A 13,961-nucleotide genomic window follows, 5' to 3' on the forward strand; every position below is an offset into this window, starting at 1 on the left:
TGAATGTGTTTGTGAGAGAAAAGAGATTAGAGGGAGAAACTAATAATGAAGAAAGGATGGTTGATTAGACAGTCTGGGAATGGCTGGGATACTGTGCACAGGTGGAGGGGATAACCTTGATGAGGAAAAAGGGCACTTCTTGCTGTGGGTAAGATGAATGAAGGCTACGGGATAGGCATAACAATGAAGAGACTGGCTTTAAGTGTGAAGAGATTGGCTGTCATTCTACAGGATAAGCCAGGAAATTCCGGCTTTTTTTTCTGTAACAGATCCAACTTTCAAATATTTAAATGTCACATTTTTTCATTTATTCTTTTCACATTTATTCAGTGCCCTGAGTGTGCCAGACACTTCTGAGTGCTAGGGTTCAATAGAGATACGACTTTTCACATGGTTTTGCGATTTGTTATGTTGGTGATTCAAGTGAGATTTTCTTTTCACCCTTCTGGAAAGGTTTAAGTAGAAATAAATGCACAAATCAGAAAAGAGTCCTTTGTCAGACCACAAGTCCTAAGCTGGGGTTTGGAAAACATGGGCATCCTAACAATGGCGCCCTGTTTGAGGTGGAGAAGGAGAAGAGGCCGAGTAGGAGCAAAGGGAAGATCTGTATTAAACACAGTTCAGACTCGTTGAACCAAGGCGGGTGCGCCTTCACCGGGGAAAATGGAAATCCCTTGCGCCACTTCAGTCCGCGCAGCAACAGAGTAACAGCACCTCCGCCTACTAAGGCACGAAGACCAGCCTCTTCCACCAATCAGGTGAGCAGGCACAGACACAGGTAGGCCACATTATTCTTTACCTTCCCGCTAACGTCCATTGCCTGGGGCTACTTAAGGTCATTGCTACCTTTGCCCCTAGTTTATTGACAAGGGGCGGGGGCCAGGGGGGCGGGGCAGGGGAGGGAGCGGTGAGAGAACCGAATCACCTTTCCTCTTTTACAATTGGCCGAAATGGAGCCAAGTCCCACCTCTTGCTCCGCGCCGACAGGCTTCCAGGGCTGTCACTCGAGGAGCTGCCGCTGCCGCCCTCTTGCCGTGGCCCCGCCCCTCGCGGTGGCTGGGATCTCGCGGGAAGAGCGGCCACGGCTGTAGCTCTGTCTCCCTGCTGCGCGCGGAGCGCGAGGGTTCTTCTCACACAAGCTCTTCCTCGCAGAGCGGCTGGAGCTGCTGCAGTCTTAGGCCTGAGCCGTCTCTTCTCTGCCGCCCTCTTCTCTTCCTCAGGGCTCCTGGGTCCGCTCGCCCTCCGACGCTGCTTAGGTAAGGAAGCCCGGAGCGCTTCTCTGCTGCGAAGCGTTGGTGAACCCTGACAAGGAGTAGCCGGGGCAGGCGGGCTCCCAACGGGGGCGGCTCTGTGCTGCCTGGTGGGCGCGGGGCTGGGCTGGGTTCGGAAGTGCGTGGGGCAGGAAGGCGGTGTGCTGGGGTCCGGGTGCGGGCGCCGAGGGGTGTTGTAGCGGGAGCCAGGGCTTCTTAGAGCGAAGGGACTTTTTACTGGGGTCCTGGGGGCTCTTCTGGCTCAGGGGAGGTGGGTAAGTGGCAGCACAGAGGGTCCCGGGGCTTCGGAGTCGAGGAAGATTTATTAGGGTCCTGAGGTTTCTTAGGAGTGGTGTAGCTGGATTCCGGGACGAGGGATCCATTCATCGGGTACCCTGGTCTCTGTGAGGACAGAGAATACAGTTTAGTAAGGTCCCGCGTCTCCAAGGGGGCACATCATTGTGTTCTCGGGGGTCCTTTGAGAGGCGGTGGGCGTCTCTTTGACATTTTTGGGGTGAAACAGCAGCGTATTAGGGTTCCGGGGCAAGGGTCTGTTTATCTAAGTCTCGGGGCGAGCGGGCGATGCACTTACGTTCTGCAGGGGGCCGGCGCGGGCTGCCTTGATGGGTTTGTAGGGGGCGGAAGGTGTACGACGGAGACCAGCGTCTATACTGGGGTTTCTGCTTTGCCCAGAGGGGGGCGGTAACTTAGCATGGTCGCCAGTCCATTCCGGGGCGACGGGGACCGGTTAGCAGGTCCAGGCGTGATCTTGGAGAGAGCGCGGCTTAGCGGGCTTTGGGTCAGCTTGGGGTGGGAGAGGGCTCACTGGCATCCTGTGCCGGCCCATAGACCGTCTGTGTCTGGTCAGGAACCTGGAACGTGTTCCTTGAGGTTCTTTTCCTTCTCTAGATGAGATTTGCATTTTTGGTTGGGATTGATCTGTATATTTGCCCAGTTGGAGAAATAGTGGGTTGGTTCTGCAGTTTTCTCTGCCCCGGGATCCCCGTGGGGGTGTGCAGGTCTTGCTGGAGTGGCAGCACCTTTTGTGGGTTAGTAGCTGGTGGGTTCCTTAGGAGGTGAGCCTAGACAGGTTGAGCGTGGATACAATATCGCCGGCTGGGAGTCGGGAAGGCGGAATAGTTCTGGCTTTTCTTTCTAGGTGGCCTACTCTGCTGATCCTGCGCTATTAGATCTGTCCTGAAGTCCTGCCTTAGTGTTGGACAGAGTCGAGGCGTGGTGGGAAGTGTGCCCTGGCTTCTTTCTGGTTTTTGACAAGCATTTGTGGAGAGGGGTAACTTCAAGTTCTGCCTCCAAATAATGCACTGATATTTGAAGTCTAGAGCTAGAGCTTTGTACAAGTATAGCCTGAGCTACAGTGGAGTTCTTTTAGAGAATCCTGCTTAACAGTTTCATTGTAAAGGTGCAGTTAGTCTTGGATCCTATGTCAAGTTCTTGTTAATGAACCCAGACTTATGTGGAATTCAAATAAAATGACCTGTGTAATATATACGTGTGCGTTTTTAAAAAAAATGTCTGGGCCACAAAGTCTGCGGTTGCCTGACAGTTGTTCCATACTCTGACAGAGGCCTCTAAATGAAGTTTAATGTGGTAGACAGTGAGACCCATACTCCTAGTAATTCTGTCAATCTGTAGTTTTGGGTAAATTAAAAAGAAATAATTTTGCCTGCTTCAGTCTTTAATCTAGTGACAGTTTGTAAAAATACATCTCTTTAGAACTTATAGCCAAAATGTACTTAATCTTTGAAATTTGCAATCGTTTAAAAAAAAAGGGAATCTTATATAACAACATTTAACTCTTTTTTTTTTTTTTTTTTTTTGCTTAACTTCAGGTGTTTCCTTTTGTTTTGTTTTCGTTTTTGGTGATAATTCAAACCAAAATGGCTGATTGACTTTTATAGCTGTCAGAACTAATCAGTTTGGTTGGAATGACAGCCAAAAAAACCCTAAGCAAAACTTTTGTTTTTCACTAGTTTTGAGAGAAAGACAAATGATAGGTTAAGCAGATTTGAGTAACTTTTCAAAAAAGCTGTTTTCATAATTTCTAAGTAAGCATTGATTGATCAATCAACAAATATTTGATTATCTACAGGGTCTCATAGCCTGGAGGTTGATTCTAATCCTCTTGCTACCTACATCAAGAGGGGGAGAAAGACAACAAATAAATACATAAAATAATTGTAATGCTCTTAATTGGGGTTCAGATCACTTAAATATATGTATATATATGAATGATAAAATAATTGATGTCTGCCATGATCACCAGAAATCAAACAAGATAATGATCTACCTTCTGAATTATTAAAGAAAGATTAAATAATTATCAGTAGCATTTTCATATTAAAAGTAAATAGATATTGTCTTGGATTAGTATCTTGTGTTATGCAAGCATAAAAAGGTCTCTAAGGATATACATCAAATTTATCAATGTTTGGATGGTTCTTCAGGAGGTAGTTGGAGAGGCATGGAAGAGCACTATTATTTTATAATTTTATATTTCTATAATATTTGAATCTGTTTCAATGAGCAGACATTACATTTTTAAAAGTATAAATGAGAAATCCAAAAATTAAAACAGTTTGGTCATCATGCAAAGTTGCGAAATATAGTATTTATAAGTTTTCTGTCAGTGTTGCCACTTCACCTTGTGGGTACTAGTGAAGGTGAGTATCTAAAAATTATAGGGGGATAAAATGGAGTAGAAGCACAGGAAATGCAAATAAGAAAAAGTGAAATGTTAAAACATATTTAGATTTTGGATATTTAATTATGTATAGATAATGTATAGATATGTATAATTATGTATAAACTTGGGTCTTCTTCAGATTTAATTGTTTACTGAGTTTAAGAAGTTTTTAGACTTCCTAGAGAAGGTTAGGGTGTGTTTGTGTGATGAGAACGGGGATTTTCTTATTGTGGCACAGACGTTAGGAAGAGATTTCTTTTTGCCAAACATGCATATCTAATAGTTATGCTTTCTTGTGGGGCATGTGAAATATAATGATAGCGTGACAGCTCTTTTTATTTTTTTTAAATTTTTTTTTAAGGAGGTAGCAGGTATTGAACCTGGGCCCTTGTGCATGGGTATATCATACCTAATTTAAGAAGCCTTTTCCTTTTTAAGATATTAGGAAATATTTGATGACAGAATATATGTTCATGAAACTAAATTATTTCCTTTTGATAATTTAACTTTATGTTAATGCCTTGTTTTTATTTTTTGACCCCTGGTTCTGAAATGGGGTCTCTATAGGATAATGTAATATCCTTATTTAACCCTGGGTGTGGAATGAGGTCTCTAGCAGTTGCCTTCAGACTTGACTCCCTCTAATCTATCCTTTACCCTAGTGGAAAAGTGATCTTTCTACAGTGCTGATCTGTTCATTACTTCTTTCTTAAAGCTGTCCTTCTCTATTACCTATGGTATTTAGTCTTAACTCTCACTACAAGGGCCTTCATCATCTGGCTCATCTCCTGTATTTCCCCCTCTGTAAACATCAAACTTCAACTATACCAATATGAGCAGTTTACTGAATGTGCCATTGCATATGTTCTCGCCTCTGCTTGGAATGGCTTTCCTCTTGTCTTGCTGGTTAATATACTGATTTTTCAAGGTGCAACTCAAGCAGTATCTGTTTTGTCTCCTCTCAGAATAGTGAGGTTTTTTTGTTTTTGTTTTTTAAAAAAATTGTAACATATATAATGTAAAAGTAGTCATTTAACCACTTCCAAGTATGCAATTCAGTGACTACCTGCTTTTTTAAGTCTTTTTTATCCTTTGGTCCTCTCTCTTCCCAACCCTCTGGGTTAGTCCTGCTCTGTATCTTGTTCATTCATTCTCTTGTTTGTTAGTATGCTGCAACTATTTATGACTCTTTCTCCTCCTGGGCTCAAAGGCAGGTTTATATTTGTCTTATTACTTTTTGAATCCCTTTTGTTTATTTACACAATAGTTGGCTCTCATTACGTTTGAATTCTCAATATCAAGATTAATGCCTTCATAATAGCTGAGATGAGTTAAACCCAAACCCCTATTCTTGTCCTATTTTCCTAAACTTTAGGAATTTCTCATTATTATTCTTTTGCCCCTTAGACCACAAACTGATAGTAGAACTGAAGTTCTTATCCTTTTATACAAGAAGTGAGACTCCCAGCACTACAGGAGTTAAGGGTTATTCTGTTAAACTTACAGAAAAATCTTGTAGAATTTTGAGGCAGCTACTGATCCTTATATCTAAAATTGCTAGGACAGATATGAACTAGTTTAGATATTTCAAATCTTGTAATTCAGTGCTGATTTGGTAGATATTTTACCTTAGCCGCTTTCTATATGGGAAATTATTGTTGCCAGTGTTTGTGTATTTGAGTGTGTGTTTATATTGGCTGAATAATCGCTTTACATATATTGCTTTTAATTTTCTAAACAAATCTTGAGAAGTTTATGGTATTTCCATTATATGAAGAAACAGGCAAACAGGCTCTAGGAGACATAATATCTTGTTCAGATCATATATTAGTAAGAAGCAGATTATGACTAGATCCAGGTCTGACTCCATATTCTATGCTTTTTCACAGTACTACGCTGCTTTCTGAATATGGCTGCTTGTTCAATGTGTTTAAAATAATTAACAGATATTTTAGTCATTTTATAAACTGAAGGAGTAGATTGTAAGGTTTTATCTGTTCAATTCTTCCAAAGAAGCTAAAGTAGAAAATTTGAGATTGTTCAACTTTAGAGGCCATTTAGATAGTTGATCTCTAAGATTTTTTATGTTAAGCTAATTGTGAACACTATTGTGTAAAACCGTTATTTGAAAAGAATACTAGGTGCCTTATTTTTCCCTCAAGAAAAAAAGACTGAAGTGGCTTTTAGAAAAGTGATGCTGAGGATCTGAGAGTTGTAAAGACATGTCTCAGAGAATATTCTGACTTTCGATCATGACACATGGGTATGCTTCAGTTCCTTTACTCATGTGATCCCTTAGTCTTGGTTTCTTTCCTTTTCTTTTCTTTTTAAAAACTCTATCCACAGTTTACTGATCTTATGCCAGCTGAAGTTATTGGCATCAGCCTTATCAGTGACCATTTAAGTACCAACCATGAGCCAACTAATAGGGATACAAAGAAGTATAAAATCTAGTCACTGTCCTTAAGAGGTGTGGGAGTGGGGACAGTATATATTTAATTGCAAGGTAGTATATAAAAATGTCATAAGTGATATAGCTCTAGGACCTCAGAAGATTAGATAAGTGTGCTTGTACTAGTAGTTACAGAAGGTTTCTATATAAAAGAGATTTGATTTAAGTTAGTCTTTAATGAAGAGTTGGAGTGGTGTGGAAGGAGGAAAAGACTGTGGATATGAAACATTGAAATAGCATTGGTATTAAATATTAAGATCCTGGTCGACTGGTTGCAGAACAGAAAGGATGGAAGAGATAGATTCCTTTGATGTGGTGAGTTGCGGAAGACTTGAAAACACTTTGGTGTCTTTTGTTTTAAGACTTGAGGTTTATTCTAAAATTTCCAAGCATAGAAAACTAGGGAAATGATGATACTCTTGATAGAAATTAGGAAGTCAGAAAGATAATCTAGTTTTGAAGACAGCTATAAAGAATCACAAGTTTACTTAAATACTTTCTCTTCCCATAAACTCTCAGCTCAGTAAATGGCAACTCCATTCTTTCACTTATTCAGCCCAGAAATCTGGGAATCATCCTTGACTCCTCTTTCTCCATACCCTCATGCAATCCATGGACAAATGTTATTGGCTGTGCCTTCAGAATATATCCAGAGTCCAAACAGTTTTCAGCATTTCTGCTAGTCCAGGCTACCATCTTCTCTTGCTGGATTATACAATAGTGTTCCCATTTCTGTCCTACCCACTGCTTCCCCTTCGCGCCGCCACTCCCTAGTATGTCCCAATCCAGCAGCTAGAATGATCCTGTTAAAATGTAATCAGAACATGCTATTCCTCTATTCAAAAATCTTCCGGGTTGTTTCCCACCTAATGTAAAGACCAAAGTCGGTATAATGCTCGCTCCCCCTTTTTCTTCTTTTTTTTAAAATCTCAACTCTTAACTACTGTCACTTTGCTCACTTCCCTTCAGCCACCCTGACATTCTCACTGTTCATAAAGCCTTTACAAATTTGCTATATTTCCTTTTAGAGATCCAAATGCCTAAATCTCTCATTCTTTCAGGTCTTAATTAAAATATCATCCTTTCCGTGAGGCCTTTCCTGGCCACCTTGATTTAAAATTACAGCATCCCTTCCACACATACTCTTCCTATCCCCTTTCCCTCCTTTGTTTCTTCTTTGTGCTTTTTGCTATACAACACACTATATTTTTATTGTCTTTCTAGCCCTACTATAATGTAAGGTCCATAAGGGAGGGGATTTGGCTGTTTTATCAATGCTATATCCCCAGCACCTAGAATAGTAGCTGATACAATGTGGTCTCAAATGTTTGTTAAATGAATGAATAGCACAATGGAATTTTAAAACAGGAATTTGAAGATCATGTGGTTCCAACATCTTTTTTTTTTTCAGACATAGAGGAAGAGGAAGTTTATCTTACATTTTTTTTAATTTAAAACTTATATATAGTAAAATACACAAATCATAAACGAATAGTTCAATGAATTTTTACATGTGTAAAACATATAACCACCAACCAGATCAAGATAATAGAACATTCCCAAGACCTGAGAAGCCTCCTTCATGTCCTTTCCTAGTCATTATTTCTCAATATCACACTATTCTGACCGCTATCACTATAATTAGTTGTGCTTATTCTTGAACTTCATGTAAATAATTCCTTTATGACTGAAATTTAATTTGTGTAACTTCATGTCTGTGAGAGTCAGCCATATTGGTGAGTATAGCCATAGTTCATTTTTCTCACTGCTGTGTAGTGTTTCCTTATATATCTGTTCTGTTGTTGATGGACATTTGAGTTTTTAGCTATTAAAAACAAAGCTGCTATGAATGTTTTGGGCATAAGGATTCATTTCTTGACTAATTAGGAGTTAATCTTATTTTAAAATATATGTATTAAGTCCTGAATCGAAGATGAATTATTAACTAATTAATCTTGTACTATAAGATTATCTCAAACTTATTAAAATATTTGAGAACAGTTTGTGAGCCATGCTTTTTTTTTCTTATATCTGATATAAAATGGGGAGCATTTGATTTTTTTTACTATCCAGACTTTTCATATTTCTCTTTCCTCTTAGTTTTTCTTTTTCTTTTTTAAAAATCATATTCTTTATTACTTGCTCTTTCTCCTCCAGTAGAGAAATTTGTGCAGAAAAAGAGCAAATGCAAGTTAGTTCATTTTAAAATGTGAATGTCAGAACTGGTTGGCTATTTTCCTTTACTGTTGGCAGCAACAAGAAGAGTCATTTCTTTCTGACGATTAGGCTGTACTGTGCCTTCTAATTTTCTGCTGTACTATACAGTTTGAAATCACTTCTGTCAGTGCATTCATTGCATTGATAGAAGAGCCATAAATATTTCTGGTTTCTGTCTTTTGTTAATAACTTAGGTTTTGGAATATGTCAAGCAAAGGCTTTCTTTGTGACCCTAAGTAAGAAATGGCTTTTGTTGGTTAAGAATGCAAATGAGCACCCCTTCAAATAGAAGAAATCTCCTTGAGAAATATTTTTCTAATTCTGGAGAAGTTTTTTGGTCCCGACTTTGTGATGGTTTGAAGTTGTATGTACTCCAGAAATGTTCTTCAAGTTAATCCATTCCTGTAGGTTCTTTAGTTAAAATGTGACCCACCTTTTAGTGGAATCCTTTGTAAGTGAATGAAATTCTTACTAAAAGAAAGTCATGGAAGCAAAAAGTTTAAAGCATTGAAACCTGGAAGAGAAGGGAGAGACCAGCAGACACTGCTATGTACCTTCCTATGTGGCAAAGGAGTCCAGGATTGCTGGCAGGCAGTCTTCAGGAAGGAGGTATCATTGTGATGATGCTTTGATTTGGCATTTTCATGGCCTCAGAACTGTAAGCTTGTAAGCTAATAAATTCCCACTGTAAAAGCAAACCCATTTCTGGTATATTGCTTTTGGCATCCTAGCAAACGAGAACACTTTTGAAGTGATTTCTAAGCTAAGACTTGAAAGATGAGTAGGAGTCAAGGCAGATGGGGTCCTTATAAGGCATTGGGTAAAAGAGCACTGTAGGTGGATAGTTGCATGTGCAAAGAGAGAGCAGGGCAAACTTGGGGATCTGCAGGCAATTTAGGGTGACTAGAGCAGTGGTTCTTAAATTATAATGTGCTTATGTATCTCTTAGATAGTTTGTTAAAAGTTTCCTGGACTCCATCCTCACAGATTCTGATTAAGTAATTAAGGATAGGGCTCATGAATTTGGATTTTTAGAGTGCCCACATGTGATGGAGGTGCTCTGGTTCCAAACAGCACATTTTGCAAACCACTGAGCTAGAGCATAGTTAGTAAGTGAAAAGGAGGGAGTAGGTGTGGAAAGCAATGCTTCCATGAAGCATCTTATAATCAATATAAATAATATGGACTTAGGTCAGTGGTAATGCCTTGACGTGTGCTAAGCAGAGTAGTGACCTTGTCAGATTTGTGATTTCTGAGTGGACAGCAGTGGTAGAAATAATCTTTAGTGTTAAACTGCTGTGGCAGTTTGAGATTATTTATGAATTCCAAAAAGAGATATTATGTTTGTAAACTGGTCTGTTCCTCTGGGCAGGATACTCTTTGATTGTATTGAATTCAAAGGTTTTATGTTTACCTAATTAAATTAAGATTAGGGATTTGATTGGACCATGTCAGTAGGTTGTTACCCAAGGTTGAGTCCCTGCCCTGTTGGTGGGTTATATAAACACTCACTCAAGAAGATACATAGGAGAACAAAGAAGACACAAGACCCCCATAGACATAGAAGTGAGAACTTTGATCCTGGGGCCCCAGAGGGAGCTGAGCCATTTGCCTGATAATTTACAGCTGGCTTTGTGAAGAGACCTGAGCAGCCAAGCCCTCCACCCTACAGCTGAGATTGGAAGAAGCTGGGTCCACAGAGCTTTAAGAAGAAGAGGAAGGCTGAACCCTCACAGATATTGACAGCATCTTGCTTCAACAAGTCTGGCAACAGACTTTGACGAGGAACTAGCCTTGAGTTGGATTCTTTAGGGCCTTGCACTGTAAGCTTTTACCCCAAATAAATACCCTTTATAAAAGCCAACAGATTTCTGGTACTTTGCATCAGCACCCCTTTGGCTGACTCTTACAACTTCATCTGTAATTAAAACTATACTAAGCAGTTAATGTCTCAGCAATTATTTACCAAATTATTAATAAGTATTGTTTTTCCCTCTGACTCAGTTCATTGAAAGAAAAAGCTTTGTTATCCTTTTTTAATTTAGATGTTGTATGTTAGTAAAAAGTTCCTTCTTGCAAGGATATAAATTATCCTAATAAGTATAATTATAATTTAACTCATAATTACATTAGTCCTGTGTGATGGGATTTAATTTTTGTCCAAATTGTACCATATAATAGCCTGAAGTTGTCTTTTTTATTGTATTGGTTTACAAATAAAGTAGCCACTAATATTAATTGAATGGTAGAAATGATCTTAATAATACATAGTAATTTGGGTTATTTTGTCTTAGACTTCCAAAAGTGTTAATTAGAAGGTTTTAATTTAGTTTATCTAAGCTATTTAAATACCATTATCAGTTTTGCAATATGGTAAACATGAAATAAGTTTAAAATATTTAAATATATGAGGCATTACAAAACAAATATCTAATGCCTCAATCCAGATAACTACTGTTAACATTATGATGTGCGTTCTTCCTTCCCCCACCAAGCATTTATTATATACTGTTAATCCCCACCAACCATTATATCATTAATATTTCTTTACTTTGTTAAAATTTTTTTCAAAATATAATTTTTAATAACAGCATGATATTCTATTGGATATGTGTTTGATGATTTAGCCATTCCTTATTGAGCATATTTTTCCTCTGCTCATAACATTGATGAAAATCTTTGTGAATAAATCTTTGTATAATTACTTTCTTAAGGTAGGAATAAAAATGTTCAATCAAAAGGTCAGACCTTAAAATATTAGATATTGTCATACTGTTTTCTAGAAAGATTATTCCAATATTGAGTATTACTTTTTTAATCTTTTCTAATTTGATGTGTGGTGGTTTGAAGCGGTATGTACCCTAGAAAAACATGTTTCTAAATGTAGTCCATTCCAATGGTGTGAACCCATTATAAGTAGGACCTTTTGATGAGGCTCCTTCAGTTGAGGTATGTCCCACCTCAACCAGGATGGCTCCTAATCCTGTGACTGGAGTCCTGGATAAGCGAATGAAATTCAGGCAGAGAAAAAACCACAGGAAGCAAGAAACTAAAAGGGAACCAGGAAGAGAAGGAAGAAACCAAGAGACACGGCCATGTGCTTTGTCATGTGACAGAGTAGCCAAGGATCACCAGCAGCCAGCTCCAGAATGCCATAATCTTTGGGAAGAAAGTATCGCCTTGATGGTGCCTTGATTTGAGCATTTTCCTGGCCCCAAAACCATGAGCAAATAAATTCCCATTGTTTAACTTGACTCATTTCATGGTGTTTGCTTATGCAGTCTAGGAAACTAAAACAGTATGCAAAAATGGTCTTACTTTAATTTATATTGCTTTGATTATAAGTGAGGTTGAACATTGTATATGTTTTTAAGTAATAGTTAATTATTAGATGTTAAAATATAATAGAAAGACATTTAAAAGAATGCCTTGTGCATTGTCTTGAAAAATTTAGTTCAACCAGAATTAATGTTGTATTATTGTAGTTATTTCTTTTAATAAATACTTTTTTGGGGAATACATATTACAAAAACACATACAAAATTCAAAGACCCAAACAGGCATTTAGTGAAAAGTAATTGTCCTTTCTTGTCTTGTCCTGCACTTCAGCTACCCATTTGCCCCGCAGGCAACCATTGTTCTCAGTTCTTATGTTTATCTCCAAAGATATATATATAGATCATATATATGTAAGTGTGTTTATGTGTTGGTGTAATAATATATTGTGTGTGTATAAGTATATTTTTATATACCCAAAACATTAAACAAATTGTGGAGAACATTCACTAAAGTATTGTCTGATTCAGATGTTGTATTGTATATTATATTGTGTACTAAAAATTAGAAAGGGTCTAAAAATTATTAGTATCTGACTACAGGCTCAGAAGGAAGAAAAACAGGGTCTGGCAGCATTTGGCAGTAATTTTCTCTAAGACAAGTGGCCTTAGCTCTTTTATTATTGGATCAATTCTTTGACAATAGCACTTCTGTTTATAGTACTCATTCTGTAGTACTATTCAGGAAAGGAAAGCCAAGTTTTTGGAAATTTGACAGTTGATAACTGAAAGAAACTCTTTAAAGTACAACAGCTATTTAGAGTATATATCTCCCCCCACCCACCCCTTTGCGGCCTTTTGCTTGCTGTCTGCTGTCTGTGTCCATTCGCTGTGCATTCTTCTGTGTCTGTAATTATTTTTTATTTATCCCTCCGCCACAGCTTGCTTGTTGTCTGCTGTGTCCATTCGCTGCTTGCTCTTCTGTGTTTTTGCTTGTCTCCCTTTTTTGTTGTGTGACCTTGCTGAGTCGGCTCTCCGCAGCGCTTGCAGGCCGGGTGGCACTCCGTGGGGCTTGCAGGCGAGCCTGCCTTCACAAGGAGACCCTGGGGTGTGACCCTAGGGCCTCCCATATGGTAGACGGGAGCCCAACTGATTGAGCCACAGCCACTTCCCTAGAGTATATTTTTTATGCAACATTTAGTAATCTAAAGTGTCTTAAAAAAATTTTTTTAATTAAAAAAAAGAAATTCAGCAAAAAGCATTTATAAGTATTTAGGAGAACATTTAGGGGAAAGATACTCTTATTCTACAGCATTTTAGGATTTATTTGCTTTACAGTTAATAGTTTTAGCAAAATTTTCATAACTTTATTGCTTAACAGTGAAAGAGCTTGAATAATTACAAGTAAACTTCATCGTGCTAAACACTTATTTACTTATTTTTTTAAAAGCCATTCAGTCACAGTATCAACATTTTAAAAATATTATACCTTTAAAATATAGTTTAACAATTTTTATTTAATAGCATGGTATTCATTTGTTTCATACATCAAACATCTTTGAGCTTGACTTCCGCTGCTAAATGAGTGATCTGATCAGTAGGAGCCAGAGGTTTAATTGGGTTCTACAGAGCTTTTATGCTATAGGGAAAAGATATTTGCTTTTGTAATACATTTTTTAAAGCTCTTTTTTCCAAAAGTAAAATTGGGGTATAACTATTATTTGCTGAATATTATGTTTTTGTGTGGTCCAGGATAAGTTAAGGGTGTTATAAGAGTTTGCATTTGTGGAATTTGAACCTCCTGTTCCAGGTGAATTATTAGACTAGAAAGGCTGCTGAAATAATTTGTACCTAATAGTTTGTGATATTTGGGGAGTTTTAAGAAAGAGTTTGTCTGAGGTGGGAAAATATCCTGATTTTTTAAAAGGTTTAATTTTGAAATAATTATATATTTACGGAAGAATTGCAAAGCTAGTACAGAGAATGCCCAAATACCCTTCCCTCAGCTTTCCCTAATGCTAACATCTTATAACCACGGTACATTTATCAAAATGAAGAAATTC

General features: G+C 38.2%; 1 protein-coding gene across 3 annotated transcripts in view; it reads left to right on the forward strand.

Annotated features, from left to right (window-relative positions):
* Positions 1-1,023: 1,023 nt before the first annotated feature.
* Positions 1,024-13,961, forward strand: part of GLCE (glucuronic acid epimerase) — a 127,874-nt gene continuing 114,936 nt past the window's right edge. The window contains exon 1 of one of the 3 annotated variants that reach the window (XM_071214257.1): positions 1,024-1,256. The gene's annotated coding sequence lies outside the window, so the exon portion shown is untranslated. The remainder of the gene's footprint in view (positions 1,257-13,961) is intronic. The other 2 variants (XM_004451042.2, XM_071214258.1) reach the window with 2 other exon arrangements.

Source organism: Dasypus novemcinctus, chromosome 3, assembly GCF_030445035.2.
Source record: "Dasypus novemcinctus isolate mDasNov1 chromosome 3, mDasNov1.1.hap2, whole genome shotgun sequence".
Taxonomy (NCBI): Eukaryota; Metazoa; Chordata; class Mammalia; order Cingulata; family Dasypodidae; genus Dasypus; species Dasypus novemcinctus.